This window comes from Leucopleurus acutus, assembly GCF_964270905.1.
Source record: "Leucopleurus acutus genome assembly, chromosome: 1".
NCBI lineage: Eukaryota > Metazoa > Chordata > Mammalia > Artiodactyla > Delphinidae > Leucopleurus > Leucopleurus acutus.
The window spans coordinates 91141763-91153830 of record NC_139142.1 but is presented as its reverse complement, the minus strand read 5'-3'; the positions used below and the strand labels follow the sequence as shown (position 1 = coordinate 91153830).

Here is a 12068-nt window from a genome sequence, read left to right as displayed (position 1 = left end):
TTTTCATGGAGAATTCACCTTTGTACGATGCAGTGTTTATTTCTCCAGAACACAAAAGGTGATCAACACCGTGGGGCACTTACTGTTTTAGGTGATGGTTGCAGCAATCAATCCTCAAGTTCCTATAAGTTATTATAGAATGTAAAAACATCTGCCACCTATAGAGGATGCCTGGCTTTCCCACTCTTTCACTTCATGCTATAATGAAAATATATATATATATTAAAAAGAGAAATATATATATATATATATATATATATAAATGACTATTTGGGTAGGTGAGTGGAGGAGAGATACAATGCAATGTCTTCAATCCTTAAGTTTTCAGTTCCCTGAATTCATTTTCATTTTACATGTCTCTTTGGACTCTACCCATCATGTAACATAGGGCACTGCAAGGAGGTAAGCATCACGGGGAATCTTCTCTTACCTGACCCAGGTACTGTGGGGAAATTGCACACCTGAGTCTCTTACATTGGTGTTCAACATCACTGTGCATTAGCTTGTATTTTTTATAGATGTAGGGCTTGGAGACTCCCCTAGATGGTCAACTTCTCCAGGTCAGGGAGATGACGTGGAATAGCATAGCTTTAAGCATCAAAAGATCTGGGTTCTCCATGAACCAGTCCTGTGGCCCTTGAGCAGAGCACTGAACCCCTGAGAATCAGTTTCCCATCTGTAAAAGTGGTATCATACACCCATTCACGTTCTGTCACAGTTTCACCGTGAGGATCAAATGAGATAACACTTGTGAGAACAGACAACGTAAATCGCTGTTCCTACAAAAGCTCACGATCACGTACGATGACTTTTCTGGCTGTGCCCAGCAGCAGAAAGAGCCATTCGTGTCTCCCAAAACGTGGGTGTAAAGTTATTCCTAGGAGAGGTCAGAGCCCTCCAAATGGTCTCGGTGTGGATTTTGCTGCAGGGATGACCCTCAAGCTGACTGACTGTTCTGTGCTCAGGTCTGTAGGCAGAGATGAAACCTCTCTCAGTTCAAAAAAATTCCTGAGTGTAAGGGATTTTCCATGCAAGTAGGACTGTTGGTATGAGATGCTGCACAGCCGCCTCGTGTAACGCAGATGGTTGTCATACTTTCCTTGCCCACAGACAACCAGTACTCTTTTTCAGATGAATTGAAATTTTTTTTTGGTTGCTGGTAGGCAGCTTATATCGTAGCATATTAGAGTGTCAACAAAATGCCAACCAGACCAAGATCTTTATTGCTTACCTGGGCTTCTGGCCCTCAAGACACTCTATTTGCAGGATCCTGGTTGCCCACTGTTAAAGAGAAACTTCTCTTCTGAATCAACTTAGAAATGCCCGTATTTAATTTTAAAATTCCCTAGGAGATTACAGTTAAGATGTTTTCAGTTCTGCTTGCCTTAGGGTAACTAGGAATGGACTTTTTTCTTCTTTGGCTGTGTTGGGTCTTGGTGGCTGCACGCGGGCTTTCTCTAGTTGCAGTGAGCGGGGGCTACTCTTTGTTCCGGTGCATGGGCTTCTCATTGCGGTGGCTTCTCTTGTTGTGGAGCATAGGCTCTAGGCATGCAGGCTTCAGTAGTTGTGGCACACAGGCTCAGTAGTTGTGGCTCATGGGCTCTAGAGCGCAGGCTCAGTAGTTGTGGCGCATGGGCTTGGTTGCTCCGCGGCATGTGGGATCTTCCTGGACCAGGGCTCAAACCTGTGTCCCCTGCATTGGCAGGCGGATTCTTAACCCCTGCTCCACCAGGGAAGCCCCCTAGGAATGGACTTTTAAAATATAGGTGCTCTCTCCATCTGCTGCAGGCGAAGGAGTCTACTTAGTGGGGAAGGAGCATAGAAGGTGAGGATCTGGGCCAGAGTGATAGGGTTTGCTCCCTTCACAGCCCTGCTTTGGCTTGGACAGGAAACCTGGAGAGAGAGATCTTGTTTTTGGAAGGAGAAGCAGAACACACAACTTACTTTAGGAGATTCCATCTTTGTAAACATTAAGGACTCGGAGGATTGAAATTCCCTGGTTGCAAAGACCCCAAGTGGGAATGAATGACCAAATCCAAATTTTCAGGCTTTTGAACCTGGAGCAGAAGGAGTTTTCATCAGGGTAGATGTTTGGATTTAAAAAACCTGTTCAATTTAATCAACCAAAATTTATTTTGAGGGACTACTGTGTACCAGACAGTACTCTAGGTGTTGGAGAGAAAACAGTCCTGCTTTCCGCTACTAACCTTCTAGTGGGGGAGACAGACTATGAACAAACAAATACTGACTGTTGTCAGCAATAAGTGCTCTGAAGAAAAGCAAATACAAGAAGACAAAGAATGGTGGAGAGCTGGAAAGTGTCAGCAGCCCTGTGCTCTTGGAGGGGAAGTTTCAAAGGTGCTGTAAGATCATCTAAGAAAAGGCAGTGTTCATAGACTCTCAGACATAGAAAATAAACTTATGATTCCCAAAGGGGAAAGGGTAGGGGTAGGGATAAATTGGGAGTATGGGAGTAATAGATACACACCACTATATATAAAGTAGATAAACAATAAGGATTTACTGTTTAGCATAGGGAACTATATTCAGTATGTTGCAATAACCTGTAATGGAAAGGAATCTGAAGCTGTACACCTGAAACTAACACAATATTGTAAATCAACTATAGTTCAATTTTAAAAAAAAAAAAGAGGAAGAAAAGGCAGTGTTTGCTAAAACCCCTTGTACCTCTTCCCTTGAGGCCTGTCTCACTGATCTCCCCCCTGAACTCGCTCCCCGGTGTTGCTCCCATTCCAGAGGCAGAGTCCCCCTCCCCAGTGTCCATCTGCCCAGGTTTGCATAGATTGGTGCTGCACTAAACAGGGAAGGACTTTCCACTCCCTTCTCACACATGCAACTCCCTTCTCACACATGCAACTTCCGACTCACACCTGGCACAAGGAGGGCTTTGACCAGCTTCACTTCAGGATTATTTTAACTGGAAATATACCTCTTTAAGAAGGAACACATTACAGATGGACCAGTTAGGATGCAGGTTATTTTGAGACTTCCTGAACATTATTTCTTGGCTACTTCATTCAAATAAATTGTTTATTGCCCTGTAAGAGGTGCTGGGGATAATGATGACTAAGACTCACTGCCTGCCCTTGAGAAGACCACAGTCCAGCAGCGAGCAGGCATAGACATTTAAACAGATAAATTGCAGCAGCACTGGGTGAGTACAACCTTGTGGTGTGACCAAGATGTTCTGGGAGCCCAGAGGAAGAGCAATGACCTCTGCCTCGAGAGTGCTGAAGATTTCAAACAACTATAATCATTTCTGAAGCCTCGTCCATAGATTGATTATTCATCCATTCACACGTATTTTCTAAATAATTTATATCAGGATCCCACACTGCCTGAAGATATTATTTGTTGGCCTCTTATTGTTGTTGTTTTTGTTGCTTGATAATAGTTCTATTGATATATAATTACATTCCATACAATTCACCCATATCAAGTGTACAATCCAATGGCTTTTAGTATATGCACAGAGTTGTGCAACCATCACCAGTATTAGAACATCTTTATCAACCACCAAAGCAACCCTGTAACCTGTAGCACTCATACCGCATCCCCCCAAACCTTCCAACCCTCCTTTCTAGTTCTATAGATTTGTTTATTCCAGACATTTCATATAAATGGAATCACACAATATGTGGTCTTTTGTGACTGTCTTCTTTCACTTAGAAAAATATTTTCAGGGTTCATCCATGTTGTACCATTTATCAGTAGTTCATTCCTTTTTATTGTCAAACACTATGGCATTGCATGATATACCACTTTTTATGGATGCATTCATCAGTTGATGGATATTCAGGTGTTTCTACTTTTTGGCCATTATGACTAATGCTACTATGAACATTTGACTGCAAGTGTTTGTGTGAACATGTGTTTTCACTTTTCATGGGTGTATATCTAGGAGTGGAATTGTTGAGCCATATGGTAATTCTTAGTTTAACTTTTTGAGGAACTGCCAAGCTCTTTTCCCTCATGGCTTCACCATTTTACATTCCCATTACCAACGTATGAGCGTTCCAGTTTCTCTACACCTTTGCCAACACTTTCCATTTTCAGTTTTTTTTTTTTAAATTATAGCCATTCCAAAGGGTGTGAAGTGGTATCTCACTGTGGTTTAATGTGCAGTTCCTTAGTGATGAATGACGCTGAGCAGTTTTTCATGTGCTTACTCGCCATTTGTATATCTTATTTGAGAAATGTCTGTTCAGATCATTTGTCCATTTAAAAATTGGGTTATTGTCTTTTTATTATTGAGTTGTGTTCTTTATGTAGTCTAGATGCAAGTCCCTTATCAGATAAATCATTTGCAAACATTTTCTCCCATTCTGTGCATGGTCTTTTCATTTTCTTGATAGTGTCCCTTGAAGCACAAAAGTAATTTTTATGAAATTCAATTTATCTGTTTTTTTCTTTGTTTGCTTGTACTTTTGGTATCATATCCAAGGTCCTGATGATTTTTGCCTATTTTCTTTTAAGAGTTTTATCATTTTAACTCTTACATGTAGGTCTTAGATCCATTTTGAGTTTATTTTTGCATATGGTATCGAATAGAGATCTCATTTCATTCTTTTGTATGTTATTCCATTCTGTTAATATCCAATTGCTCCAGCACCATTTGTTGAAAACATTGTTGTTCCCCCACTTAAATTGTTTTGGTGCCCTTGTCAGAAGTCTACTGACAGTAAATGTGAGGGTTTATTTTTGGATTCTCAAGTCTATTTCACTGATATATATGTCTTTCTTTATGCAATTAGTTGAGTTAGTTGATCAGTTTGAAGAGTACTGCTACCTTAACATTAAGTCTTCCCCATCTCTGAACTTGGAATGTCTTTCCAATTGTTTTGGTCTTCTTGAGTTTCTTTCAACAATATTTTATAGTTTCAAAGCATAAATTTTGTATTTATTTTGTTAAATTTATTCATAAATATTTTATTGCTTTGGATTCTATTATAAATAGATTTTTTAAATTTAAATTTTGGATTGTTCATTGTGACCTGTTAGTTTTAAAACTTAGGAAAATTCATAAATAAAGTCTTATTTCTGACTTCTCTTGAAAAATCAGACCTGGTTTCCCAAATGACAAGAAGTAGCTAGAGTGAGTACTTTGGGTTTTGTCTTTCTTGTATGCCATATAGTTCCAGATTTGCCTGTATCTGGCTACTTTCTTCTACCTGGATCCACTCACTCATTAATGCCTTAATTATTATTATTATTTTTTTTTTTGCGGTACGCGGGCCTCTCACCACTGTGGCCTCTCTCCCGCTGTGGAGCACAGGCTCCGGACGCGCAGGCTCAGCAGCCATGGCTCACGGACCCAGCCTCTCCACGGCATGCAAGATCCTCCCGGACCGGGGCACGAAGCCGCGTCCCCTGCATCGGCAGGCGGACTCCCAACCACTGTGCAACCAGGGAAGCCCAATGCCTTAATTATTAAGCATTGAGTTTTTGACCTTTATGATTATTCTTTTGGAAAATCTAAGTTAGATGAGATTCAGTTTGAAAAAAAGGATTAATATGATCTAAATCCTTAATATAATTATTTTTATACACACATCCTATCTTTTCTTAAAAGTTATTCAAGCCCTATTTTACTCATTCATCTCAGGAACATTGGTGAGCTAGGCTCAACAATGAGGATACAAACAGACACTATTCCTGTCATAAAAGAGATACACACACATTGACCAATAAGAGCCATATGGACAATCAATGTTTTATGAAAGGTCTTCTGGACATCCATACAGTGTGTGGAGGAGGGTCCAGAGAAGGTAGTGGTCAAGCCTGAAGGTAAGAAAGGAAAAGAGGAGAGGTTTCATGTAAGTGACTTTTGAATGATAATAGCTGGAGACCTTGTCCATTAAACTAAGAAAGTAGGATCTCTTCCTGAAGACTGATGTTTTCTCCAAAGTGTTAATTCTTGGACCAGCTGTAGCGGAACCCATGAATGCTTATTAAAATGCAATCTCCTGGACCGACTGAAGCAGAATCTGTCAGAACCCTAGGAATCTGTTTTTTTAAATCTGCCATTGAAGTTTCTCTGTTGACTCTGAAGTTCTCTAAAGTTTGAGAAGCTCTGCTTTAAGAAGGTGGAGGGTCTGAAGGGTTTTAAGTGGGAATGAGATGTGATAGGATGGAGTGATATCCTGCTAGACTTGCATTTCAGTAAGGTGCTGGCTGTACTGGGAAAGGCAGATTCAGAGGGTAGGACACTCCTTCGGGGGATTGTGTTCTAAATTCAATACCAGGGTGAAGCTCAGGTAGAGTAAAGAATGCACTGGGTAATCCCTGAAATCTCTAACACTTGTGTACCTGGACCATCCAGGCTCAGAGTCATTCACTCGTATTTCTGTTTGAATTTGCAGAGGTCCCCTTTTCCTGGGGCAGTTGAGGTCAAAGTCTTTGAGGAGTAGGGTTGGGGGCTGAAGGGCTGAACGAAGGGACTGATCTCTTATGTTCTGCCGGCCAAATGGATATAGTAGTTGAATTAAGTGCATTGAATGGATGTGAATCCACTCTATTGCAGTTGAGAGACAGAGTGTGCCTAAACTAGGGTGGTACAGTTTGGGGCAGAGTGTGGAGCTGAGGGGAGAAGAGAGGGCAGATGTGAGAGATGATTGAATTGATGGAACTTGGCCCCTGGTTGGATGAGGGGTTTGAAAGAAAGGGAAGAGGTGCGTTTTCCGGTTTGTATAAAGAGGTAGATGGTAATACCATTGGTTGAGATCGGAAATGAAAGTAGAGGAATAATTTGGAGTTGTTGACTTTGAGATGCAAGTGGAATATTCCTGTGATTATACAGATCTGGAACCTGGGAGAGAGCTTGGGTTGAAAATCTGTGTGCCATCAATATCCAGGCAATAAGTGAAGGCAAAGGAGTATACATGGTAGGGATTGATTTTATTGGATTGGAGTAAAACTCGGGAACCAGAATTTTCTAAGCTTCCCTGGCGTTTTAATATGCAGTCAGAGTTAAGAACCAATGGTATAGAGTGACGGGAGAAGGGACATTGTTTAAAGAAAAGACAGGGGGGGAAAAGGAAGCAGCAAAGGAGACAGAGAAGGAAGAGTCAGAGGATAAAGGTGGGGAACCAGAGAATACTCTCAAGAAAACCAAGGAGAGACGCTCCAAGGAAAGAGAAGGAGGTGGCTAGAGGTCAGCAATGGCAGTTGCTCTGGGTAGGTGAATTGGAGACCAGAACAGGTCACAGTGGACGAGGAGATCATTGGTTTGCTCAGGGAGTTTCAATAGAGTCTTGAGACCAGAAACTACTGTAGTGGGTTGAAGCATGAATGGAAAGTAAAGAAGTGGAGACAATGTCTCAAGGTTATGAAGAGAATGGGCTCTCCCCATTCCCCGCAACATTTTTTTCTAAATGGGAAAGACTAGATGTTATTTAGAGGTGACAGAAAAATCCTGCAGTGTCTTCAGACCACATTGGTGGCCTCTACCATTGTTGAACATTTATTGCATGAAGGTCAGACCCTTGTCTTATCGTATTTGATATACTGTTCTTCAGTGTTCTGATTGTTTCAAAGTGTCATTCCTTCCCATCTTATTAAGTGCAGGGCCAATGCCTTTAACCTTCTTTTGAACAATATTTCTCCATTCTCCTAGCACAGCGACAGGCACATTCTAAGGAAGGGAATATGCCATTGAAAAAAAGAGATTTAACCCTACTTAGTAATTTATAAATTGTGATCCCAAGAGGTTAAGTGGTAGGCCTTATTTAATTTTTAAACTCTAAAATAATACCATCTACTTATTTTCAAACATAAGCAATACAAAAATGTAAAGTAAAAGGCTGCCTCTGTCCCATTCCCAGAGGTAACCACTGTTAACTGTGTCTTATGTATCCTGCAGACATTTTTTTCTGAGGATATAAGAGTATATATCCTTTTTCTTTAGGTCTTTTGAAGTCATCCTTCTGTAAGAGTCAGGTGAAAATTTCCCATAAGTTAGCTCTCATTCCTTTTCTCTGAAAACTGCAGTAATTTCTTCTCTGGAATGCGAAACCCAAGATACGCAGGCCATGAATAGGCTGTTCATCTCTCCCTGGAAGCAAGCGGCTGAAGCTCAGACAGTACAAAATCTTATGAGTGCCTTGGGGCACGAAGGGAGCGCGTGAGCCGGGAGCTAGGTGAGCCGTCTGTCGGGTGCTGAATGGGAAGGTTGTCTGAGTGTCGCCACGTTCTCGCTGCTCCTGGTGCCTCTAATAAAGCTCTTCAGTGTCCTCTTCTCATCACAGGGTCAGGAACTAGGGAGTGTCCTCTGCCTCATGTGCCACCTCCTGCAGGCCCTGATGAGCTTGGATTCATGCCTGCTCTTACCGTGGGGCCCCCAGGCTCGTTACCTTCTTACACACCTGGGAAGACCAAAGGAAGAGTCAGTGGGAGCAGCTGGATGACTCTTTTTCTTTTCACTTTTCCTGTTCCACAAGGCTCACACAAAGGTTCCCAGAAATGGGCTGTGGCCTCCAGAATAAGCCCTGATTCAGTCTCACTGAATACATGAAACCGAGCCAGGCACTTCCCTTTAATAGGCCTTAATTTCTTCATCTATTTAATGGAATTAACAATGACTAACCTCATAGAAAGAAAAGATAAATCATCTCTTTCATGGTTGGCCTATCCTCACGGGGCTGGGTCTCTTAAGAACAGAGAGCACGTCTTATGCAGATCTACATTTAATAAATGAATAAATAAGTGAATTTAATAAATGAATGGGTTTCTTAAGAACAGAGAGCATGTCTTATGCAGATCTACATTTAATAAATGAATGGGAGGTACTATCATCTCTAGTTTATACTGAAATCAACAAACTGAACTCCTCATCCCTCGGGCCTGGACATTCAGCCACTTTCCGCTTGGGCAGTCATCAGGTACCTGAATGAAGAGGCAGACAGATTCTTTTCACGCACTGCCCTCTCCCTGCTTCCACACAGCGATGGTTTCGGAGTGGAATGGACTGAATGAGTCAAAGGGAAGACCAGCTGCATCTGGGCTTCAGGGTCATTGTGGAAAAAATCAGGCATTGCTTTTCTCCCTTCACGTTGCCCAGAGTGGCTTCTTCCTCATGTGCCCAGGGTCCGCGGGGAATGTGCTTATTGTCACGATCACCTCAGGCTAGGATTCACGTTTATCACAGGGAGGTTGGCAGAAGGTGTGCCATTGATGACAGACAAGCGTGTGAAGCAAAACAGGTTTCGAGGAAGGGGAGGGGATCGGAAGCAAAGCCTGGGGCTGCCTTAGAAGGAAGGGCATGAGGTGGTTATCGCCATGAAGCGTGATTAAGAACAAAACCTTGGAAGATTCCCCTCCTCCCTGACTTGCTCTCCCACTCTCTACGAGAAACCCCTCTCTGCACTGTTAACCAGAATCCCACCATGGGTGCTTCACTTCACTGGGCTGAGGACGGCACCATTTGACACCCTCCCTCACGTGGCCGTTGAGCTTCATCAGCCTTGGAGCATTTCTGTCCCAGCTGACATTTTTTTGCCTCTTTCTCCGCATCCTGTTCAGATCCGCAGCCTACTCTCCTCCCAGTTGGAGTCCCCACCATCAACTTTATCGCTCAGGGCGCTCCCCACGACCACACCCCCCAGCCCTGGAACACCTGGGCAGTTGGGCCCATTCTCCCCACCTTCCTCTTGAGTCTCTTTCTGAGTCCTCAGTTCTGTCCTCCTCACTCATCCCCCAGGATGGGGAGAACGGTCAGACCTTCACCTCTCTCTGCTCATTTTAAAGCTCATGTTGGAGCTGAACAGTAGAAGCTTTCTCCACTCTTTCATCCAGTATTTGTTGGATGCAAACTCTATAGCATTCGCTGTGGCCCAGGCGTCGTCCCGGGTGTTGGAAATACCATGGCGATCGTGGTCCTTACTCTTACGGTGCTTATGGCCAAGGGAATGAAGACAGGTAATAAACAAGCAAATTGACAAGTAAAGCTGATAGTGGCATGAAATGACAAATGAGGGACTGTGATGAAGGGTGACAGGAGGGGGCCTCTGAGGCAGTGACATTTGAATTAAGACCTGAAGGACAAAAAGGAGTTAGTCCTGCAGTGCAGTGGGGGAAGAGCTAGGCAGAGCTACCAATGGAAGAGCAAGTGCAAAGGGCTTGTATTTGTAAAGTGTTGGGTGTATTTGAGGAATAGAAGGAAAGCCAATGTGGCAGCAAAGTGCACAGGGGCAGAGTGACACAGATGGAGTTGGAGGGGTAAACAGGGGTCAGAAAACACAGCGTTTAAGTTTTTATGGCAACAAGTTTGTTCTGATAATAAATGCCAGAGGTTTTAAGCAATGGCGGGACATGGCCTGATATTCATTTTTTTTTTCTTTTGCTGTACGCGGGCCTGTCACCGCCGCGGCCCCTCCCGTTGCGGAGCAACAGGCTCCGGACGCTCAGGCTCAGCGGCCATGGCTCACGGGCGCAGGCACTCCGCGACATGTGGGATCCTTCCAGACCGGGGCACGAACCCGCGCCCCCTGCAAAGGCAGGCGGACTCTCAACCACTGCGCCACCAGGGAAGCCCTGATATTCATTTTTTAAAAATCACTCTGGCTGAGTGTGAAAACTGGAGGTGCTTTGTCACGTTTTCAAAAACTGTACCTGGATGGGCTGTATCACCTGGTCTTAAATTGAAAATTTACAGCTGAAGGGAAAGATGACACCCACCTCTGCACCAACAAGGCTTCCTGGGGGGATTGGAGGATAGTCTAGACCTGTTCCCCGACCTGTGTGGGGAGCCCATTCTTTCCAGGTTGAGGGATGCAGGAAATAGGGGAGCAGGTGCTAAGTTCTGGAATGGAAGGAGACACGGAAAGGCAGGAAAAGCCAGAGCAGCCAGTGAGGATAGGAAAACTTTCTTTTCAGTCCACTCTCAACATGGAGCTTGGACCCTTGCAATCTCCTTGCATGACAGTTTTTTGTTTTTGTTTTTGTTTTTTTGCGGTCCGCGGGCTTCTCACTATTGTGGCCTCTCCCATTGCGGAGCACAGGCTCCGGATGCGCAGGCTCAGCGGCCATGGCTCACGGGCCCAGCCGCTCCGTGGCATGTGGGATCCTCCCGGACCGGGGCACGAACCCGTGTCCCCTGCATCGGCAGTCGGACTCCCAACCACTGTGCCACCAGGGAAGCCCTCATGACAGTTTTGAGATGGGCTTAATACCGTGCTACATCTAGCTTTCCTTTCCTATTACGTCTAATGGTTTATTGAACAGAAATCTCTAGACATCGCTTACTTCCTTGAGGTACTCAAGCCTTGGGATGTTAAATGTGATTGGGACAGAATAAAATATTAAAAAAAATTTTTCTCAATACTAGATCCCGCAGGAGGGATGTGATGAACAGGAATCTGGCTGAGAATGGCCAGGTAATTGTCCTGGCCAGCACGCTCTACCCTGCACGAGGCTCTAGGCAACACTTGGTGCACTGACCTCCTCTTAGGATGTGAAATCTGTAGAATTCGCTGAGAAATACTACAAGAAGTATCTGGGGAGGCACCCCCAGCTCCTGCCATCTTTCCACAAGCAGAGGGAGGCTGCAAGGCTTCCAGAGGAAAGCTAAACAGGAAGCAGATCTTTTCCAAGGAGCCTACAGATCACTTTCAATCAGACCACTTGGCTCTCATAACATTTCCGAGCTCATTCTCAGAGAAACACTCTCCCTCGTCAACTGAGGCCCCGCTAAGAGGATTACTCCCACTGCCTCACCTGGCAAAGCTACACAGAAGACTACTAAGTCTCTACACTTAATGCCTCTGCGTGATTCCAGAATCCAATTTTCAACTATCAGCTTGTAATTTCCTGGATACCCCACCAGTGTCTTTCAGTCAGTGGGTCCTAAACCAACTCATCTTCCCCTCTCCTGGCTTTCCTTTTTCTGTTAATGGAATCACTGTTCCCTCTGTTACCCTGGCTGGAAACATCTGAGTCATTCTTGACTCATCCTTCTCTCTTATTCTCTAGATCAAATCAACTGCCGCATGGTGTAGTCTCTATTTCTATGATGTGACTTGAATGTGTCCCCTCCTTCCTACTGCCACCAT

The 12068-nt window shown here is 43.9% G+C and overlaps 1 protein-coding gene across 1 annotated transcript in view; it reads left to right on the top strand.

Annotated features, from left to right (window-relative positions):
• Window positions 1-12068, top strand: part of SHC4 (SHC adaptor protein 4) — a 128223-nt gene that overhangs the window by 27230 nt on the left and 88925 nt on the right. The gene's annotated exons all lie outside the window — the stretch shown is intronic.